This window comes from Aptenodytes patagonicus, chromosome 1 (assembly GCF_965638725.1).
Source record: "Aptenodytes patagonicus chromosome 1, bAptPat1.pri.cur, whole genome shotgun sequence".
Lineage (NCBI taxonomy): Eukaryota > Metazoa > Chordata > Aves > Sphenisciformes > Spheniscidae > Aptenodytes > Aptenodytes patagonicus.
The window spans coordinates 12,522,593-12,543,107 of record NC_134949.1 but is presented as its reverse complement, the minus strand read 5'-3'; the positions used below and the strand labels follow the sequence as shown (position 1 = coordinate 12,543,107).

The following is a 20,515-nucleotide window of genomic DNA, read 5'->3' as shown; positions in this document are numbered from 1 at the left end:
AAATGATGCTACAAAGAGAAAGCTCTGCTATGCTTGCCTAAACTTTGAGCCGTTCAACCTAAAGCTCTAATTGATCATCACAGTTAAAAACAATGAGCATGCAGTAAATACATCTGAAACAGGTCTTTTCACCCTCCTTTGCACTCTACAGGTAAAGGTTATAACAGAAAAGAGTAGAGCTCCAGGCAAATGTCAGGGGATACAAATGGAAATGCAAAAGCAAAAATAAGACCACAGCTGCAGAAGTGGTCTGCTCTGGCACTCCTAGAAATAATGACATTATTTACCCCTGTCTGTAGCAGTTATGTCAACTTAACCAATAGTAAAGGAAGAAATTCACCAGAAAGTGAAGAAATGTAAACACATGGGTCAAATATATATATATATATATATTTCCTATTGGGGAAAAATATGTTTCAGTCTTTTAACACACAGTCAAAAAAGACTCTTCCAAGTATAAAGACAGTTTAAATGACAAATTTCTTATTTGTCCTCTTACATCTATCTGCAGAATTACTGTTCTTGCCCATATAAACTGAAGAAAGCTGATGTCAAGTTCAAATGAACTTAGAAGTGGATGATACAAGGGATGTCTCTGTCCTCTGTCAGAACCACTCTTGTGGGAGTATCTCTAAAGGAGGGCTTCACTGCAGTGTATGGGTAACTGGGTACATGAGAAGTGTCCTCACTCAGCTTCCCTGAATAGGGCATTTTCAGGTACTAAAGCTACCTCTGAGGTACACAGCATCGTAACCACACAGCCTCCTCCTCTGCTCATTTAAGACAATGGCAAATCTTCCACCACCAAATGAACAAAGCTTTTCTCAGCATTTCTCAGGTCGAGCACTAAAGCCAATCACTGGTGATCCACAGGGTATCAGTCTGTCTTTTTCAAATAGACATAACGGGTAGTATCCAGCCAGAAAAATCCCCAAAGTAGAATTGTGTGAGAGTAACTGATGTGAAAGTGATGGACAGTCACCAAGCTGCATGGGAAAGCTTCTCAGTATCCACTGTGTCTGTATCTTACTGTCGTAACTGGGGCCTATAGGTCTATCTCAATTGCAATCTCAGCTGTAGCAAGCTCATAAAGTGTTATGCTAATGGGCAAGATGGAATTCTGATAGAAAGGGCACGAGAAGGCAACAAACCTCCAGGTGAATGCAGGCATAAAGGACAGATGATGAAATCCAAGGACTGTTAGGATCTTCACCAACAAACCAGAATAAACATTAGAAACCTGTGCACTGAAAGAAGGGTATCAGAAATGAGGCTTAAGGATGAATAAAATAAATTGCAGTCTCTCTCCCCTTTTCCTTTTTTTTTTTTTTTTTTAAATTTCAAAAGAAAGACTTAAGGATTCCTGGGGTAATCCTTTGGCAAAGGCCAGTGAGTCTCTGTTGTGGTCTAGAAACTCTGCCCTTTGGTAGTGAGCCCTGATCACTAGGACATCTAGACAAGCACAGCCACAAGGATTTCTGATTTGTACCAGGGCACCAACAAAATCCTATCTGACACGCATGAGATTTTGCTCCATTGTCCCTTCTGTCCTCCTGACTATCTTCTTATTTTTCCTCTCTTTACCCATCTCTCTCTCAATTTCACAGTGACCCTGAGTCTCAGTACACTTCACAGTGCTGGTAAAACAGGCTGCGGCAGCTCCTGCAGAGAAGGAAAGCAATTTGCCCGATGGTGTCTCAAACCGTGAAATAATCAAAAATAAAGAGAGGTGGTTGTGGAGGACAGATTGCAGTAGTTGTTGACTACAACTGTGGGTACCGCATTAGAGTGCCTGTTTGTGACTGTCATAGCCATTTATACTGAGAATATGTTCTGCTCTTTCTACTATGGTTTGCTTTGGCCAATTTGGAAAAATAGTCATTATTCCCACTTGTCCACTCAAAATTCAGTGACAGGACTATTCTATTCTGACTTGTATTTGTGCATGCATAAAGAAGCAATTCTAACCAATGTCTTCAGCCTGAAAAAGATGTTTTAATAATTTTTGCATGAATTTATTTTGCCTATGCATTCTGATTTCAATTTCAAATTCTTTTTTTTTCCTTTCATCCTATATAGCTTTGACATGGGACTAAATTGACTAAGGTCTCTGTACTCAAACACAAGCTATTTAAATGTTGAATTTTATATGTAGTAGGGTCAAACTCTTTGTTGTCATATTTCTATTATCTTGGGTGGAGTTATATTACAGATATGGTCAATTCAGTCTAAATGAAATACATTATGAACATATTGTCTTGCTTCTGTATTCAAATAAATTGAAATAAATTCAACCATCAGCTAGGAAACTGGTCAGCATTATACATATAAAAAAATATGCCCCCTCAACTTTCAGAAGGTATTCAGTGCAACGCTCTTTAAAAATAAAATACAGTATGTATTTATATAGCTCCAGTATATCCCTCAATCATCAAACAAGTTTTATTTTTTACTAACAGTCATGCAATGACTGATGACTTTCACACTGGCTTGTAGGGTGTAAATGATAGCAAAATTGGATAAGAAGAGTTCAAAAAAGTGCAGAAAGTGAAGGATCAAATTATCTGGTAGCAAATCCCTACTTGGCTCCATGGACTTTTCTGCCAGACAGCTTTGCTGCATACACAGTTTGAAATATAACCCTGTAGGAAATGGGATCAGCATAAAATCAAATTACAGATAGATGCTGATGGATACCTCTCCTATAATCAGGTAACGTCAAAATGGGCTATTATGCCAAAAATACACAAAATCACAAATACATGCCCATGAACACATTTCAGAACATTTTGTTTCTCTTCCTTTTATGACTCCAGATGGACAATGCAGAATAAATAGAAACTGGATGAAAAAAAATGGCCTCACTGTTTAAATACGAGAGTTAATTAATTGAAAGTGACTACTGATCATTCAAACCTCCAGCTGAAAAGTCTGCACAACTACTTGCAGAAAAGACAATCATAATATAATATTACTGCCATATCTTCTGTTATCTCAAAGCTTTAGGTAGGTTTTTACACTTTTTTTTAATCATATGACAGCAAACGCGCTTCTGAATAAAAATTACTGTAGTTCAAGATAATACCTTTTTGAATACCTATGAAAAAAGATGTCTGTTCACTACCACTGAAAGAAACCCAGGTTTAAAAAAGAGGTTGAAACCAGCTGGTTTTCCAAATTTATAAAAAGCACAAGTGGAGATTAACTTCAGTAAGTGCTCACAGCAAGATTTGTTTTGGCTGTTTAAGTAAATTAGATTTAAAATATCATTCAGTTTTTCATTTAAAACTCGGGAATGCTAACTAAACTAACAACCACTTTTTAGAGATATTTAATTGTACTCCAAATGGTCAAATAATTAAGGACTTAATGTTGTAATACAGTTTATTCTCAACTTAAACCATGAACCTATTATCTGTTCACTCAGAAAGAAAATAGAACAGACAAAAGCACTCCACCAACTCTGCTATACATTAGAAACTGCAGCGCTTACATTAGTTTTGTATCTTAATTACCAAAGATATCATTAGCTTTGTAGACTGGGACACTTCTCTTTTATTGCTGCTGTAATTTTATTTGTCAGGCACTGGCTTTCATTGCAGGATAAACTGCTGTGTATTTTAAAATTTTGCCTTTAGTATCTTGCTTCATTGAATCTCCTTCTTTTTCCTACTTATAAAATTAAAAGCAGTTAGAGCTCACATGAATGTGTGATGAGACTTTGTGGAGATCAGTCACAGCTGTGGCACAGGACAGTGGAGGTCAGAGGCAGTCTCAGAGTGGTGGGTTTTGGCAAGACTGAGACGTTTCCCTCAGGCCTATTTTTAGGATACTAACTATGGAGCTCATAAAGAAACATTAAGTGCTCCTTTCTGTCTCTGTCTGGGAGAAACCCATAGCGCCAGTTATACTGGTATGCTAATTGCCCACTGGAAATGAAATTGTTCAAACTATATCCTCCCTCTATAATCTAGGAATACAGAAAAAGAGAAAAGATGGAAAAACACTAGAGGAGAGTAGTAAGGACTATGGAAACTCTGCAAAAGATGCCAATTCACCTTTACAGCCATCTCCAAAGACAGTCTCTGAAGTAGAGTCCCAGGGGAGACACCCTTTCAAGTCAGTTTGTCTTTCCCTGTAGCCAGATGACACATGCGGACAAACCTTGTTAACGTGATTTCCTCCATGTTTCAGACAGGGACATTTTCTTTAAAATCACAAGCCAAATCAGCCTTGCCTCTACATTCATCATATGGGAAGAAGGCTGCCTACAATGAATAAATCCCATCCATCCACATAAAAAAGGTACTTTCTTCCAGGATGAGATTTATTCATCTAATTTCTTTAAGCCCTTGAAAAGATTAGCTCCTGAGTTTACAGCTCCACAATGGTGCCTCAACCTTGATTGTGTGATAATGACGGCTTTAGCATTCAGTATGTTCATGTTTAATATAAAGCAGAGAAAACGGCAGGCAGTTTACCAACTTACCCTACTGGCTTCAATCTCCTTAAATATATATCTAGATATATAAATCTAAATTCATATATATGATTGGTCAAAGAAAGGAAAAGAGGTATGAATCAAACAATTCCTCAACTCTATCTATTACATTATGGACATGGCCAAAGTTCAGACCCTAAAAAAAATTTATTATAGATAGGATACATGTAATATTTCAAAGCTTACACAGACCGAGGAAAATAAAGAGAAAAATAATGCTGGCCGAGCTCTTCCTCTACTCAAGCCTCTTTTTTTCATACTGGGTAACTGGTCCAGCTGCAATGACATCCCCTTCGACTCCTCAGCGCCACCTCCCAGACTTTCAGTCATGGATCAACTCATCCGTTTACCACTTGTTCAACCTTGTCATCAGTCTGCTTTGTTTCTTTTTCTATGTCTCGCTGGATGCATTTGGTCTCCTTCAGAATCATTCATCTTCTCTGTGTCTTTCTGCTCAGTACCTTGTAAGCCCATGACCTATCAGTGTCCATTACTTCTTTACTACTTCCAACCTCATTTTTGCCCATTTTCTCCTTTAGCAGCTCAGGTTTCTTTGTCCACCTATCACAAAACAACCTTTACTCTGTTATCCTCTACTATGATCCTTCTTCCACATTCAAATCACCTCTCTTCATCTTTCTAAAATTAGAACACTGCTAAAACTCTTGCAATCTTGTGAAACAAGACCAGAAACAAAACAAAAAATAACATTTTAGGCTGTTTTTGTTGCAGGTGATTGAAGAATGATATTTGAATGATATGCACGCACATACTGTAGGTAAGCCTAAAAACTCGGATTATGGAGAGATGTATTGGAAGTAGGTATACTCTCCAGCGTCCTTATCCAGTCTATGCAGTTGTTGTCCGACTGAGGCATTTAATCATTGAGAAGGATTTTTTTCTTTTAGAGAATGTCTAATAAAGCAAGAATACAAAACTGCATAGCCTGAAGATTGTATTACTGGTAAACCTGTGCTTGTCCAGGATTACTCATTCCTGTCTGCCACGTGAAACTCTTTACTTTGTGTTTTGGTCCACAGTGTAAAGCATCACATTTGTGCAACGTGAATCAGTCAACCTTAATATCAGCATTTGTAACCAGGGATAATGAAAAATACAGAATCTGTCATTTACCATAATTGTACCTTTTCCTAAAAAGGTAAGAAATATGTGTTATCTTAAGTTGAAAAAATGGGCTATTAACCACATTGACACAGATGCTTTTTTTTTATTTTCCAATCATATTAACATTTGCAAGATTAAATACAGTTCATTTGTTTAGGATAAATCTAAATCTTGTCACATTAAGACATTATTACCTCAGTGCATTCTGGAGCAGCATCCTGTTACATGTCAAACAATTTCTATTTGCAAATACCAGATTTTTAACATTTACTTATGGATCTCAACTTGCATGACTTGGACACAAAATGCATGTATATATCTATATGTAAAGTAGGTATGTAATTCAGTCTATGCATGAAACGTAATGAGTTACCCAATGGGTCTTATCTGATGTTTGCACCATCTCTGTGCTAGGACATGTAGAGGAGTCTGTGAAACTACTACATTTGACATGTTCATTTGTATGAAAAATAGAGGCTTCTCTGGTTGCTGTATGGGGCAGGCTGTGATACTAACCTGTGGACACAGTATGTTCTCTTAAGTAGTGCACCTTTGCATTGCAATTTTCTCTTCCGTGAATACATGCCAGGCACAGGTGGTCACCCACGCAAGATCAGCCAACCAGCTGCTTCTCACATCTGGGACCACAAAATGAGAAAAAGTCTATAGTGCTGAACTGTAAATGGATGAGAAAGGGCTTAATTATGGAACTGTGGAAATCAGTTGTTCACTCAGTGCTTGATATTTGAATATGCCACTTTCAACTGTATAAGCTGAGCAGCCTCCTGTACCATTGCAATTCCTGGTCAGAGCTTCCCAGAAAAATCCAGGCACTACGTGGAAGAATATGGGCAAGTCAGCGGGAGGATTTGTTTCTGTCTCTAGGCCTCTGATGTCAGATAATACTAAAAATAAAGGCACTGGCAAATAAGTGCCTTAAGCAATCCCATGATAAGTCTAAAAAAACCATCTTGATTCCTCTCCAAAATACCTGTGTGAAGGGAGCTACTGGTATATTCCGTATATATCAGTACATATATTTCTCCTTGGAACTGGCTGTATTTTGGGTACAGGAAAATAATTCCAGAGAAGCTACATCTTGAGCTAGGTGAAGCAGAACACTACCATCTTTTTGCTTAGAGGACTCATTACCATTTTATGCTTTGTAGGTACACTATCTAGGTAAAGATATAACATAACAAACAACTAACCAAAGTGCTAGGATAACAAAAATAGCAGACATTACCTAAAAAAGATGGAAAGCCCAATGCATGAAATTTACTCCATTACTCATGCGTATCATGTACTATTCTCAGACTTCGGTTATTCATCCAGTATGACAGAATTCATCTAATGTGTTTCTGATTTCACTGGTCACCCAGTAAGGACTGTTACTGGTCACCTGGCCAATGAAGAGCTGATTCAGGGGACCCTGTCTGACAGCCTAGAAGACTTGTATGGCTTAGATGAGGTTTAAAGATGCCCTAGGTGCCCCCACGGCCCCAAGAAACATAGGGTTGTAGGGCCATCGTACAGCTATCTATAGAAATGCACACAAGAAATTCATGACTTGCTCAAGATCTCACTACGTGTCTGGCATTAGAGATTAGGAGCTAAATGCTGCTCTAAATGCTACTGCTGTAAATCCAGAGTGGTCAAGACCATTTGACCTCATATTTCTACACTCTCACTCCTCTCCTTTTGCCGCTTGACAAGCAGTCTATCAAGAAAATGTTGTTTCTCTGGTTTTTTCTATAGCAGGCTTTTACTAACTGAATTATACTGGGATTTTTAGAAGTGGTCTAAAGTAGATAATGAACTCCTATCAAAAGCTAACACTAGAGGAGTGCAGAACTCAGTGTTGCTGGATCCACACAATATTAATCATTACAGAAAATATGAGAGATACATTGTTCTGAGAATAACGAATCTTGGCATTTTCCTTTTTTATCTGTATTTTCTTTTTTCTTCCAGAAACATTGTCTCTTTTTCTGTCTCTAAGCTTCCCTTCATCTTGTGATCAGCATTTTGTCCTTCCAGTGATCACAGCTGTCCAAAACAGTGCAAAAACAGACACAAAAAAGCAACAGAACATGGATGAAAAACAGAATGTTCTCTGTGTCCTGATGTACTTGTTAAGCAGAAAAGATTGCACAGAAGAAAAGTTTATTGTTGCATTCGTTAAATATAGCCCCGGGCTGTTTGTGCATACTCTCCTTGAAAGCCAAAAGCAAGCCAAGAAGGAAGGAAAGGACTCTTCTTTCTTTCAAGCACCCTTCAGAATAAAAAGAACTGCTCCTGCTATTTCTCTAATGAACTGACGACTTCATTATACAGATCTGGTAATCATGTAGATGTTGAAAGGTAGCAACATCTATTTTTATCTTCTTTGTCAATCTAATGAACCGAAAAAGCTTAAAATGTCTATAACCAGTCTAAGAGGCTGACACACTCACCACTGGATGTTTGTTCCACAAGGATAAGTACATACAGCAGAATATGGTATCACACACATCTATTTAACTGGTCAAATATAAAATGGCTCAGATATCAGAATGAACATCACCATACCTACTGGTGCATTTTGCCTGGGTGAATGAGGCTTGCAGCATAGCAGAGTGTGTTAATATAGGCAAAAGGCCATGCTCATACAGCTTTAGACCTTTTCCAGCACTTAAATTAGCACAGCTATTTCTACAACAAATTGCATTTTGGCACAAACTCCAGAAATCCTCACTTCAGGTTTATTTAGGTGTAGCAGAAATGCTTGCAAGAATTAGCCTCCCCCCAAAAAACCCAGCACACTAGATAGTTGCTTTCATCTCCAGCAAAATGTATGAGCTTGATTTTCTTCCCCTTTACTTTGATTTTATACAGAATTATTTGAGCTGTCATAAGGAATCAGACCAATTATCCATCTAATCCACTATCACATCTTTGACAGAGGCCACCACCCCACACTTCAAATGAAGGTGAAAGGAACTCTTCACTTGACAATTATGAAACAATCAACCCATAGGCAAAAAACCGCCATTAGTTAATGGTTTGCCCTAAACTCAGAAATCTAAGGGTTTGTATCCCTTCTAAAAAGGACATGCTGTATCTGATATGACTATGGGTATTCTTCATAGTCGCATGTATCTCTTGGTGGTTTTTTTTAATACTTTCAAACTCTAAGTATCAATTTATTCACAGACAAATTCAACATTATGCAAAGGAAAGGACAATAGAAAATAATTAAGCACATTGTCAATCAATATGAGTGACTATTTTCAATTTTAGTGACTATTCCTTTTGTTTGGTATAAAGATAAAAGATACAATAAGGGCCATGATTATGTTACCAGTACTTCTAATGTATTACATCTTACTATTACATCTTATTTGTCTTGTATACAAGTTAGCTTCAGACTTCTCAAGCTCTCTTCATGGCTTCAAAGTCTCTTCTGCTCCTATTTATTTTGCTCTCTGAATTCTTTCCATTTTTCTTAAATGAGGTGATTAAAATTTAGCACATGAAATTTAAACTGATGATACTGAATACTCTCCATACTATTTTCTACTTGGTCTTTGATCTCTTTAACATCACTGTCTATTTGAAAGCTCCTGTGCACTGAACAGTTATTAAAAAAGCTCCCTGAAACGGTACCTTGGTCCTCAGTAGGAACAATTCCAAAATCGTCAGGTCCAGTGAGGTATATGGATAATTCAAACATATATTTTAATATTCTTTATTTTGCATCAGCCATCTTCAAATTTCTTCTGCTATCATGCTAACGGTGTAACGAAGGTTCATTAAGTCTCTCAGAAGCTAAGTATGCCTAACCCTTAACTATTGTGATTTAATTTGCAAACCTCTCTACTCTGCTGCTCCTCACCTTTCCTGGAGAGTTTTTGAAAAATTCTGCTCAAAGACTATGACAGACATTGTCAAATCAAACAAATGAATTGTCATATCAAACAAACACACTGTTTCTACAACCTCCTGATCCAGAAGCTGTGTGGTTTTGAAATAGGTGTATAACCTCAGGCTCAGCACTCTAACATAGCTCCTTGCCACCTGGACCACAGCTGACCGATGGTCAGGATCATGGGCAGAGTGAACAGATGATTGATTGTGTCTACTCATCCAAAGATACCCAAATCAGTCTGATTTTAATGGAATTATTCCTGATTTACAGCATACCAAGCTAAGTATCAGGGTAAGTGTCTAGTAGAATTTAAGCATCTGATTGAAGAACTTGTATTTTTTGATTAAAAAAAAAAAAAGTATTTGTGTCAATCAGATTTCTGTCACAAAATGTCAATGAACTTCTTTTGGCTTGAAAGTCCTCATAGAAAGGAGAAACTCAAGGCTCATGAAAATTGCAAGTTAAATGAAAGTTAAATGACACGCTTCTGGATATATATTGTGATTTCAGGAGCATGGGGTGGACCTAAAATTCACTGATGTTGTGAACAGTCTCCCTTTGACTCCTGTGAGTTTTGCACCAACTTATATTTCTCTTCTTTTGTCATATTTTTGCAACATTGAACATATATTACTGTCTGTAGTTAGACAGGTACGTTTACATTTGCTCAGCAGAATATAAGGATTCAGCTACATTCTACCACCCCTTAAGACTGACACATTAACTTCAATAATAACCTTTCAATATTAGAAATTCTCGTCAAGACTACTTAAAGTTAGAATCACAAAAAAGGAGAAACAAACCAGGGAAAAATATCACCTCTGAGTTGCCAGCTCCAGTGTGACTTAGCTTTGCAAAACAATCTCTGATGTAATTCCTAGGCAATAAGCTCTATTGAAACCTAAAGGCAGAGCACTTCTAGGAGAAAGGTAAAGCTTTCTTTTGCTTGAAAAGACAGCTGGTGCAGAAATTCAGAGAGCAGTTAGGAAATACTGAACAAACATTACTTTCTTATAATGGCCCAAATGTATTTTCATTTCCACTTCATTTTGTATGTTTAATACACTATGATTTCTAATCTACTGTTCATGCGTTCTAATCATGTCAGATGTGTGGGCGTCCCGTAATTCTTGATGAATAATAAGGAATGCAAATAGTGCTATCTTCACACTCACAGTTGACTGCACTCTGTTGGGTCCCCATCAGCACCTAATTTATCAGCTACTAATTTTCAGAGAGATAATGTTTAATGCTAGAGGAATATCTTTGTGCACATAACATTACATTGCTAAGGGAGAATGTTAGAAGCATCTGACCAATTACATGTGCTCCAAGACAGTCTTATTTGGTGGAGTTAATCTTCTAAATTTCACGCACCTTATTTATTAAGACTGTTTATTAAAAGTCAGCTGGAACTAGTAATGATTTTTGCAATCTCACAAAATATTCAGTTATCTCTCAGTTAATACAGAAATTCCTTCACTGAAGCAATTATATATTGAAGTATGAATGGCAATGGACCACTGTAAATGAAGATTACAAAAATAAGTGCTTAATATAATCTGAAATTATTATTAACCTATACATAAATCTCATATGAAAACAATTAATAAAACCACCAGTAGCATCATCAATGTTACACGACTGAGACGTATTTCATATGTCACTATTTTCCATTTTCTTCCTTCCCTACATCACGTAGATATTTCTGCAGAATTAAATTGGAATCTAAGTTTGCCTTCTCTGAGAAAATTGATTTAAAACTTTTGGTGTAATAAACAAATGTTTATATTTGCAGTTTTTTAGATTTTAGAATGGATGAAGAGTAACATAATTAAATATAAGTTTCATATTGTCAATAAGCTTCCACCTCTGTTCATGAGGATTTTGCCATCCAACTTATTTCATATATAAACAGCACTTCCTCACAGAAAATAAATTTTGAAAAAACTTAGGGAGTTACACAAGCTAATCATTCAGGTTGCATTAGCAAGTTTCCATGTTCATAGATGTGGGCCCTGGAGGAAATTTGATATACAATTTAGCTCTACATTTATTTGTTTGTATGTCATATTCTAAGTCACTACTCTCATTTTACTATGTGTCTTATTAGAAATTAGCTTTTCAGGTTAGGAATTTTCTATGCTTGGAGAGCAAACAGCAAAATAGATCTTTAAATCTTACTGGAACTTTGAAATAACTATCACTCTTCAAATGTCCAGTTATTAACACTTCTGCCACCACTAACTGCACTATCAAAAATGAAAACTAGAATTTGTCAGTCCATGAACTGTATAGAAAGCCTTGTCCAATATTTAGATTCTTTTAAACCGCTGGTAGAGGCATATGCAAACTCTTTTAACCTTGACCTTACAAGATCTAAGCCTTTCAATGATATGACAAAAATCTTCATTTCTCATTAAAAAAGCATGAAACTTCTGGAAAGTCATAAATTGCATTGAAATAATTTTCCCATATACGCAGGAAATCTTTTCTGTCAAAAGCATTGGGGAAAATCCTACATTTAATGAATTTAAAATCAATTTTGGGGGGCAAAGGGTTTTAAATGATGCGCAAAGACACCTGGTCTATTCCTAAGTCTCCCACTAGCTTTCTGTGTGACCTCAGGAAATTTATGTGACTTATTACATTATCAAGTTCACATCTCCACAAAGGCATCCTGATTTACATCTTTTCACAATATTTTGAGTTCTGCAGAAGAAAATATTCTATAAATATTAAAAAAAAAATATTTAAGCCTTATCTGTAGAGATGAAGAAACTCTCGGGTAAAAGCAAAAAACTTTCTGATATGGCTACTCTTCTCTACACAGAACAGAACTGTTCTGTACACTGTTCTGTACCTTGTCTGTGGAACACACTAACTAAACAGAATTACACACTAATTAAACAGAATAAACAACCATTTCTGAATGGCTTCCAATTTACTATTTTTCCTATTTTTGTTCTCATAATAGTTTTGTGGCTTTTTTTTTTTTTTTCAATAGAACATTAGTTTTTAGGGAAGTGAAACATACTGGAAGAAAATAGGACCTCAGAAATAATTATCAATATGTACAGCATATTATTTGAATATTCATTCTAGCCTTCTTATGAATAGATAGCAAATGAAAAATGAATTAAACAGTATTTGGGGAAAAAATACAATAGTATGCTGTGATGTGATGCATCTTTCCCATTATCGGAAAACATTGCAGTGATGCTTTGCACTGTAGCAAAAATTGTTGGCTACTAGCTTGTTTTGACATAAGAATCTTTTGTCAAACCCAGCTTGTTCATCATGTCATCTTTTCTATTATGGTCAAAGAGAGGATGATATTTCCCATACCCTCTTTGATGTCAGTACTCAGTTATGCACTTGTCTAAACTCTGCCTGTATGCTGCCAATTCATGGACTGTTAGTCTTGAGGTTTCTGCAAGAATCACATATTATATGAAGCTCATCCTTCATGTAATTGATCTGCAGAGAAATTATGCAATGCCTATAGAACCTTTTTTCCTAATGAATCCAGCCCTAAGCTTTTCCTGAGTTAAGCCTGCCATTTTTGTCTAGTCTGTAATTGTTTTGTTACATAAACCAAGTCACTGACAAAATTTGATGTCAAATTCTATTCACTGGGGATTGTTTGTAGCCAAATTATCAGAATGACTTTCAACCAGTTTTGTCAGGACTGAGTGTCTGGCCTTCCTTACAGAGTCATGCCAGGTTCACTACCACTTTTTTAAGTCATTGTCAAAAGTTATTCCAAAAGATTTACTGTTGAGCTTTCTTTCCAAAAAGTATGAACAGCACTAGCATTTTAATTTCATTTTTTGTACTAAAAACATAAACAGATACTTTAATATGGGATCACTAAAAATGAATTTATGTTGTTCCATATTTCAGTTGATTTCAAATGATACACCTATTTTTAATTCTGTATTTAGTCATGATAAAACGCCAGAAAATTGGGGTTTTTTTCTAACTTCAAGTTTATAGTACTGAAGTGATGTCACATCAATTTACATAATTTCTTGTTAATTTGTAACAGCCTCTTATGCCAGGGAATACATTATAGAATAATTAAATTATGAGAGAGATTGAAGAGAGAGGTTTTGGGGAGTATTTTCTGTCTGCATACCTTGTCTGTGGAACACGCTAATTAAACAGATCAAACTACTGGGCAGAATGTCATTAATCTTTGAAAAAAAGCTATTGTTTACTCCCCACTGAGTAATACAGATATAAAAAAATGCAAACAGTAAAAACTCTGCTGTTACAATTTAATGATGCGTACAGATATTTTTAAAACATCATGGTCTTGGCTTTTCAGCTCCACTTCTTTGTTTACCTGGTTTTGCTTCAGTGGAAGACACTGAATGGATTATTCAAGTATTAGAGACACAAATTCACCACTTCAGGGATGAGTAGAAATTGTAAATGTCAATGGATCAACTTGGACTTCTTTTAAAGTGCAATTTTTTAGGTATTTTTAAACAGGTACTCAAGCTTCAGTAACTAAAAAGTCTTTTTCCTTATAACTCTGGGGAAAACAGATTTTGATTGTATAAAACAGATCTTGGACTATTTTAAGGTCCATTTATTTCTTCTCATAGGTATGTTTTTAGAGTGCCATTTTAATCTGAGAGCTATTTTAAAAAGTTGTACCTCCTTCTATACCAAGTGACAGAACCCATGCATACTGGGGATTTTACCTGATTTTCTAAGAGACTGACATATTTGGTCATTGTGTTTCTATTAACCATGAACAGCTGATTTAGTTAAAGAAGATACAGACGAATGGTGCACAAGCAATGGAATTTTCACCTAAGCAAAACCTAGTTGGATGAGGCTGTAAGCGTACAGAGTGGATAATTATGACCAAAAAAAAAAAAAAAGCTATAAATTTAGCTCTGATCTTTCAGTTACATATAAGGCATCCCAAATTGCCATCTTTACAGTTACTGTAAAAATCTATATGCTATTTCTTAGACTCCTAGAAGGTATGAAATTTGGTTATATAGAAAGATAAATTAATGAGAATTTAGACAGAAGTGGAATAGTTAGGAGGTCTGTTAGCAGATCTACCTCAGAAGAGATTTTGAGAGAGCAGGTATCAGCCACTTTCCTTTTGCTATCATTTCACGTGGGCATGGCTCCATAGAGCAAACTCCTGCAGGCAGATCCCCTTGGACACTAACACAGGTACGGATGCTGGTGTTTGGCCAGTGGTTTTGCTCTCCTCCAGTTTGTTTTGTTACTCAGTATGCCACAGGTATGGGTCAGAATTTACACTGATTTCAGAGAGATCTCCAAAAACCACGGCTAACACTTTCATCCAGTTCTGATGTTACATTAATGAATGAGAGAGTAATTTCACCCAGCTGGCTTTTTAGGGAGCACATGCATGCATCTGCACATTCAAATATAAATATATGCACATATCTGCACAAACAGCATGATGGAGTCTAGTCCTTCAAGGAAAATAACTGTGAATTTTGAATACAGTTATTCTTATGTATAATACAGTTTTGCAAGACTTACAGGAGTAAAAGTTATACTTCACATGGACTTTTCTGGTCTTTATTGAAAGAAAAACTGAGTTATGAATATGCAAGTCTAATGGAATGTACTCATCCATTTTAAAGTGTTTTAAAAATTTTATTCTAAAATGTTGGAATACCTAATGAAAAACTTATGGGAAATAGAGGGTTCCTTCCTGCTAGGTTCCATATCAGAGTCCACACTTCTTCACAACCTAATTAATTAGTGATGATAATGAGAAATTACATTTCTTATTGACTCCCAATTCAGTTACTAAATTTTCTTCAGCAGTAATTTTCTGCTTGGAAAATTTACTGCTTTCTGTGTACCTTGGCTAGCGAAAGACCTTGAATTTTAGCAAAGAACAGAGTTCATATCCTTTATTAACACTGAGAAATATAGAAATATATAACCTTATATCATATAAGGGAATATAATAGGGAAATCTATTTTCATTTCTATTCATATTGCAACTAATTTCATCCTGGGAGATAAAAAAATGTAAGTTTTCATACTCTCCTACACTTAGAAATGTGTAAGTCAGAAAATGGAAAACACTTCAGGTGATATACTTGTGTATCCTAACAATGGAGAGTAATTCCTTTAGCATAACTATCTATGGCTGACTCAAAAACTGCTGAGATTCAAGGGACAGGCTTCTGATGACTTCAAAAGGTTTCAGAGGTTTTTGAACAGGCCCCCTAGTGTCCCATCCACTCTAATTTTTAACACCCCAAGCAATAAAACTCCCTCTAGTCTTCTTTAATTAGCTCACACAGTAATTTTGTGAATTATTTTAAATACAGAATCTATTTTACATCCTTGCTGATTTCACAGTTACTTGTATAAAGCTCTCCTATTAGTGCATTCTCAGAGAATTTCATCTTTTTTTGAATCAATTCAGAATGCCTTTTCTTCCAGATGCAATCTCAATTTCCACAATCACAAGGATAGCTCTTTTATAACTTAGGAGACCCTTTGATGCGTGTTTGTGTGACTGTGTTATACCAGTAGATATCTAGACCATTAATATTTCATTTGACTTGGATATATTGTACTTTAAAGCATGTTGGAAATAGTTTTTTTCCTCTTTTTCCAGCAGAGCTAATGGTTTGCAGTAGATGTTTCTAGTTCCTCTATTCAAAAGAAAAGAAAAGAAAACAAAACCCACCTCATTTGTCAAAACACAGTTTGCTGGAGTTGTGATTACTTTTGATATACTGTTGACATATCATTGCTAATTCCTTCTGTGGAATATTGTAATATATCAACAATATATTGCCATTGAGATTCCAGCAATAAGAGACATCGCTCAAAACTTATATTTGGCCATTTGGTCTCCCTACAGCGTAACTTGCACTATCTTTGAATTCATATTCAGAGGTACTGATTAAAACAGTACATTGCAAACATCTTAACCTCCCTAGTGTTTTGCACTTTTGGCAATAGTATCCTACCTTTTATATATTGAGTCCTAGAAATACATCAAATTGTCCAAAAACAATTTCTCAGTACCAAATCAGATATGAGAAATATATTTAATTCTTTTCCTAGGTGCAATACTAAGTATGTTAATCAAAACACTGCAACGGCATTTTATCATCTTAGACTGATAGGAAGGATAACTCTTTTACGGTCATTCAATGACAATGTCTTTACTACAGTCAATCACAAATTCAACACCAACTAACTGAACTGACAATCTGCACTTTAAAGATCACTAGATTCTTCCTGACTATGAATGACAAATTTTCTCACACAAGTAAGCAGTATTTCTTTAACATCCATGTTCAAAGCTATTGTTTGGGGTGATGGAGAAAAAAATGCTAGAAAGACTTCTGCCTCCCATAGTCTCACACCTTTAGCAGACCAATATAAAGGGTGGTTCACAGAGGCACATCTTTTTATGTTTGGTGTATTTAACTCTTCACTCATTTCATGATTTGTGTTAAGATTCTAGACACATGACACCCATCACACATAATATCATGCCAAGATTTAGTAAGACTTCTGTGGTGTAGCTGTTGGTATTCAAGAGTCATTGTTGTCTTATTGTAATATCTGACTTTCAGAGCCACATTTGATTTTCTTAAAAAGCATAGGCATGACTTAAAATCTTCAATGGTGTCTGTTCAAGACCAAAATTATAATTTCATTACACAAAATAATTTAGAAATCACAGGTTATTCTTTTCTAGATGTCCTTAAGAAAAACAAATCATAGTCTGAAAATCTAGGGAAAAACATTATTATCCTTTTTGTGTCTTATTTTTGAAAACAATGACTTATTTCTTAAGAACATTTAAAAAAAACCACAAAAAAGTTAATATGCTGTCTCAAATTGTCATTTGATTTGAACTGATCTAAATGGGTAAAGCTTTCATGGCCTTATTGGAATCTTCTCAAAAAGACAGATGTATTTCTGAAAAAGAATTCTCAACCCTCTTCTCCTTCCTATATGATTGAGATATGATTGAGACAGCTTCTCCGTCTTCCAGTAGCTCTGGTAATATTTACACATCTACATCACGCAATATACTTAGGAATACTTTACCCTGAATTGGAGATTTTTCTATTGACCCTCCTTTCCTCACTCACTTAAAAAAGTCTCTAAGATTATTCAAACTTTTATCAAGTCTGGAGGAAGCTTGTGGTGATTCAAACAAGATCCTTTCACTTCACGAACAAAAGTATCACCTTTTCATTTCCCTTCATTAAAATACCATCAAAATACCCGACAAACTCATTGCTTAGAAAGAAAGAAGTCACAGTTGCTTTCACTATTGAATATAGAAGCTAGAAGATATGTTACATATAATTGATGGTGGTTTACAGAAAAAGATTCACTTTTTAGCCATCAAAACTTCTCAAGAAACTTCCTGATTGCCACCTTTTTGACACTATTGACTTTTCCCTAGATGACTGACACACAGAGCCCAATGAGTGGCTGAGAAGATAGACTTTTAATCAGTGCTCTTAATGACTGCAGAAAACTGAATTTGTTCATGTGTTCTTTATTAACAGATGTCTTATGTGAGATGCTCCATTTACATATCTATTTTAAATAGAAGTCAGGTTCAACTTCAGAAGAAAATCAAGTTTAAAACAAAAAAGTTAAAAACGAGTTCAAAACAGCTGTAATTTCAGGTGTTCTACACAAACTATGACTTCCTTCAGAGTAAAATGGTCAATATACTGTTGTACTGTTTTCTGATCAGTAACTGTGAATTCTTATTAATAGGGTCTTTTTGTGTGGGGGTTTTTGTGCGTGTGTCTGTCTGTTGCCTTTTTTTTTTTTTTTTTTTTTACTGTCAAGACAGAGAAGTAGCCGTTCCTCATCTCCTATCCTCATCTTAAACAGAAATGGGCAATCTGGCTTGGAGGAATTCACAGGCATATACCACCCTTTGAAAACAGCCTCTCAGTCTTTGGTATTCATTGTTTTCACTGCACCAACTTGTCATTTAGGTTGTGCCAATACACAGTGGAATGCCCTGCCTCCACACCAGCCACTCATGATTCCTCAGTTACCTTTGGAGATTCCAGTGTATGTGGCACAGCATTTTACCCATCCATCTGTTCCTCAACACATCTCATTAAAATCTGGTGCTCTGCTTACACTGGGTCTGGTACAAGAGGCCAGCAAGTCCCATGATACTTGAACATTGTGAACACTTCTCCAAGAAGATGGCTCATCTCACGGCCTGGCCTACTTTGAGAAAGTTTAACCTAATTTGGAAAAGGTAAAGGTCTTACTTTGGTGGTGTCGTTTTAATAAGGAAGAGATTGGAGTCTGGGGACCCAAAATAAACATGGTTGCTTACCTAGAAGCAAAGCTTTTGAGAAGCTATGCAAAAAAACACTTGTGAGGATATAGCTAAACATTACATGACTGCCAATCCACTATACGGTCTTTTGCTGAAAGCCATGTAGCTAATGAGTTACCTCTACTGACACTTGGCTTGAGAACAACAGTCTCAAAACTACAGCACAGTCACTGGTACTCAGTCAAAATGTTATGATGCTATTTCGTGTCCTTGACAGCTTTAACATTACAATGATACTCTACAGTAGCTCTGCTAAGAGTGGCTCCTATTTTAAAAGCCCTTATAGTAAACAGTAAAATAAAATCCTGAAGAAAAGAATAAAAAAGCAGTGTACTTAGCAGGTATCTCTAATTTCAAAATAGTACAAAATAAGATTAATATCATAAGACAAACTGATGACATGCAAATGACAAAAGCAGGTCTTCAATTTCTGCAGTGAATTACATGCAGTTGCATGTATTTGAACCACAACTGTATATGGCCCACACTGCTTCTTATTGGCAGTCTGTAACAAGGCCATTTGCCACACAGGAAGAGATCTGCTCAGATGGAACCCCAAATATTTACTTAAAACAACTGGGCTGACAACAATAACCATTTCACAACAGCAAGCTCCAAACATTCAAAGGAAAATAGATCATTGTGTATATTTTATGGAAATACCATATTTTGATCCATGCACAAGAACTCTCCCACCTGACACTGGGAAAATGTCCAGAAAATGAGCACATCACCTATAGTGTGGTACTGTGAGAAGTACGCAACTCGGATACAGATACAAAAGCTCAGGACAGCTTTTGGGGAACTGCTAGATAAGGATGCACCCTAACATACTCAAAACTAGTCATCAGGTGAAAGCAAAGAATAAGCAATCTGTAGTCATCTATCAAAATAAGCTGCACTCCTATGTGCTGTTTCACATTTGAATTTTTTTGTTCTATTTTTATAGAATTTTCAAAACATCTAAAGACTTTTTGTTTGTTAAAAAATTCATACTGGAAGATATTTTTAACTTTACTATGCTGTTCAGTGGAGCATATAAAATATGGAAATATAAAGACTCCACAAAATATTCCTGTACTTTAAAAATAATACATCATATTAAGACTCTTCATAAAATTCTGCTAATTAGCCTTTCAAACAGAGACCAGCAAGAGCTGTAGATAACAGTGAGAAAACGAAGGCAGAACAAAGCTGATGATTCTTGAATTACTCCATGTCTGAATTACCAACAGGCAACAGCTCATGTTTTCTGAAAAAAATGAAAACACTACTTGTTGGCAGAAGAGCGTTTTACACTTTGACCCTCCTTTATGTAACAAAGGATGCAACTGATTTTCCATAATTTAGGGGTCTAAAAGTTAAATCTATTACTCTGAGCCAGTCACTGTAGGTTCTCTTCATTGTTGTCAAAGAGAAACAAGCACCTCCAAAAGATAATACGTTTCATCCTAAAATAGCTTCTAAAGTAGGCCAGATTATTTATCTTTCAGCTATGCCTATTTATTCCATTTACTGGGAAGGAAGCCTGTGTGACTAGCATGAAATTAGACAACTCACTTTAAGAGGACTGAAGTTACACAAAATTAAACCTGTTCAAATGATCTGT

At 35.9% G+C, this 20,515-nt stretch overlaps 1 protein-coding gene across 11 annotated transcripts in view; it reads right to left on the bottom strand.

Annotated features, from left to right (window-relative positions):
- Nucleotides 1-20,515, bottom strand: part of MAGI2 (membrane associated guanylate kinase, WW and PDZ domain containing 2) — a 776,332-nt gene that overhangs the window by 440,952 nt on the left and 314,865 nt on the right. The window lies entirely within an intron of this gene.